Source organism: Hylobates moloch, unplaced genomic scaffold (genome assembly GCF_009828535.3).
Source record: "Hylobates moloch isolate HMO894 unplaced genomic scaffold, HMol_V3 SCAFFOLD_6, whole genome shotgun sequence".
Classification (NCBI taxonomy): Eukaryota; Metazoa; Chordata; class Mammalia; order Primates; family Hylobatidae; genus Hylobates; species Hylobates moloch.
This window is the reverse complement of record NW_026652281.1, coordinates 103465389-103468988: the sequence shown is the minus strand read 5'-3', so window position 1 is coordinate 103468988 and position 3600 is coordinate 103465389.

Here is a 3600-nt window from a genome sequence, read left to right as displayed (position 1 = left end):
ACATTGTCACATTGTGCACATGTACCCTAAAACCCTAAAGTATAATAAAAAAGAAAAAAAATAAAAATAAAAATAAATCATATCATCTGTAAAAAAAAAAAAAAAAAAAAAGAAAAAAAAAAAAAAGAAACTCTATACTCATTAGCAGTAATTTCCCATTCTCCCTTGCCCTGGCCCCTACCAACCATTAATCTACTTTCTATCTCTATGGATTTGACTATTTTGGAAATTTTTTATAAATAAAATCATACAATATATGACCTTTTGTGACTGGCTTCTTTCACTTAACATGTTTCCAAGGTTCAGCCATATTGTAGATGTACATTAATTTGATTGTGGTGATGGTTTCATGGGTACATGTCAAAACTTATCAAAGTATACACTTTAAAAATATGAAATTTGTTGTATGTAAATTGTACCTCAATAAAACTACCAAATAAAATAGGCAAAACAGGCCAGGCATGGTGACTCAAATGCGTGTAATCCCAGCACTTTGAGACGCCAAAGCAGGTGGATCCCCAAGGTCAGGAGTTCGAGACCAGCCTGGCCAATGTGGTGAAACCCTGTCTCTACTAAAAATACAAAAATTAGCTGGGCATGGTGGTGTGCACCTGTAATCCTAGCTACTTGCGAAACTGAGGTGGGAGAACTGTTTGAACCCAGAAGAAGGAGGCTGCAGTGAGCTGAGATCGCACCACTGCACTCCAGCCTGGGCAACAGAGTGAGACTGCATCTCAAAAAAAAAAAAAAAAAAAAAAAAAGGCAAGACATTTTTATAGATGCTTCACAAAAGATGTTCAGAGAAGTGGATGAACGACTACTCTATTTCATTAAGCATCTGAGAAATATAACTTAAAATTACAATAAGACATCAGTACAGACCTACAGCAACAGTTAAAAAAATTTAAACTACTAACTACTAACAACCCCAAGAGCTGATATGACTGTTGAATAACTGGAACTGCCATATGCTGCTGATGGGAATGCAAAATGAGACAGCCACTTTTGAAAAAGGTTTGAAAGTATTTTATGAAATTTAGGCTGAGCATGGTGGCTCACACCTGTAATCCCAACACTTTGGGAGGCTGAGGTGGAAGGATTGCTTGAGGCAGGAGGTTAAGACCAGGAGTTTAAGTCCAGCCTGGGCAACATAGCAAGACCTTTTTTCTACAAAAAATTAAAAATTAGCTAGGCCTGGTGACATGCTCCTGTAGTCCCAGCTACTTGAAAACGCCGAGGCCCAGTAATTCGAGGTTATGGTGAGCCATATCCTACCTCAAAAACAAAACAAAACAAAACAAAACAAAAATAGAGAGAGAAAAAAAAGCAAAGCGCAAGCAAGCAAGAAATTAAAATCTTTGGCCACACAAACACCTGTAGCCAAATGTTTATAGCAGCTTTATTACTAACAGTCAAAACCTGGAAACAAATCAAAGTCCATTAACTGTTGAATGGATAAACAAACTGTGGTAATACATATAATGGAATACTACTCACATATTAAAAGAAAAAATTAGTGATACATGCCAGAACATGGATGAATCTTGAAAGTATTATATCAAGTGAAAGAAGCCAGACACAATCAGCTCATACTATGTGATTCCACTAACATGATGCCTCCAAACACAAACCTATAGCAGTAGATATCAGATCAAGGGTTGCTAGGGACCAATGGTGAGGATAGGAAATAGATAATAACGGCATGAGAGGACTTTACAGACTTACAGATATACTAAAAATGATTGTGATAGTTCACAACTCTTCACATTTGTCAAAACTCATAGAACAGTATTCCTTAAAAGGGTGAACTTTACCATATGCAAATTATGCCTAAATATGCCCGACTTTGTTTTTTCAAAAGTGAGGGTGAGGTGGGATGGGGTTGGGGGAGACATTATGTAAGGGAGAACAAAGATAAGAATGACACCAAATATCTAAAAACAACAGCTAGAGGACAACAGAATATTAAAGTGCTAAAAAAAAAAAGTCAACCTAGAATTATATATCCAGTTTAAAAAACCTTTCAAAAATGAAAGTTAAATAAAAACATTTTCTAATAAACAAACACTGACGGAATCCTTCACCTACATGCGGTATTAAATAAAGGAAGTTATTCAAACTGAAGGAAAATTATGAAAATATGGATCTATATAGATGGCTGTATTCTATCAAACACTTAACAATGAAATGCCAATCTTACACAAACTTTTTCAAGAAGAATACAACACATCCCAGATCATTTAAAGATGTCAAACACCATTACCCTAATTCTAAAACCAGACAATCACAATAAAGCAAAACTGAAGACCAATCTCCCCAAAATGGCAACGGAACAATGAAAAAAATTTAGTTAAAGCCATTCCTCACATCGTATATAAAAACAAATTTCAGGTAAGCTACTGTTCTCATGTGAAAAATAATGCCTGAGATGGTTAGGAAGAAGGTTATGAGATTATATTCAGGTACATGCTGGTAGAATTCACCACGAAATTATTTTAATATAAAACATCCAAAAAATTAAGGCACACAAACTATTTTCACTCTTCATGTTGATCAAGAATTTTCCTATTTCTTGTTAATTCAAAAAGACTCTGGATGCAATAACTTGTCAACTTATTTTTTGGTATGCCCCTGTGCTCATATACTACCTTACTACCTTTATCTCTGTTTTTTGTTTGTTTTGGAGATAGGCACGATCATTGGCCACTGCAGCCTGGAACTCCCTGGCCCAAGTGATCTTCCCACCTCAGCCTCCTGAGTAGCTGGGAGCAAGGCGAACACCAGCACAGTTGGCTAATTTGAAAATTTTTTGTAGAGATGGGGTCCGACTATCGTCTTGAACTCCTGGGTTGGTCTCGAACTCCAGGGCTGAAGCAATCTTTCCACCTCAGCTTCCCAAAGTGTTGGTTGGGATTACAGGTGTGGACCGCCACACTTAGAAATGACTTTTCTAATATCCTTAAATCAGCGCTCATGTAAAAGTTTCAGCCTTCTCATTCCACCTCCCTCCGAACTAGAAGTCTTAAAACTAAGAAATGACAGCCATTCGGTAGAAGTAAAACACTGTTTTGCTGCTTATTTCTACTTAAAAAATTATATACATAGATATATATTATGTAAATATATATAATTATATATAGACATATGTTTGTGTGTATGTATATAAATAAACGTCTAGAACTGGACTGGGGTCCCACTAATATCCACATTTCAAAACAGAATCTAAAACTCCCTAAAACTGGGCTGGGCTCAGCGGCTCACGCTTGTAATCCCAACCCTTTGGGAGACTGACACTGGAGATCAGTCTGGACAAAAAAGTGAGATCTCTTCTCTACTAAAATTAAATACAACTCCCTAAAACTAATACAAAATCTTGCGTGTATGTGTCATATTCTGGAGAAAAGCTCCAAGGTTTTCCTCTGGGTCTTAAACAGGACTATGACCCCCCACCCCCAAAAGAACCTCTGTTCTAGAGGCTAAGCACATAGAAGCTCATACTGCATTATCAAATTGGAAAGTTAATAGAGGATTTTCACGGTCATATACAGGAGATGTGGGGAAAGCTGTCTATTTAGACTGGAAACTCCTAAAATGTTCATA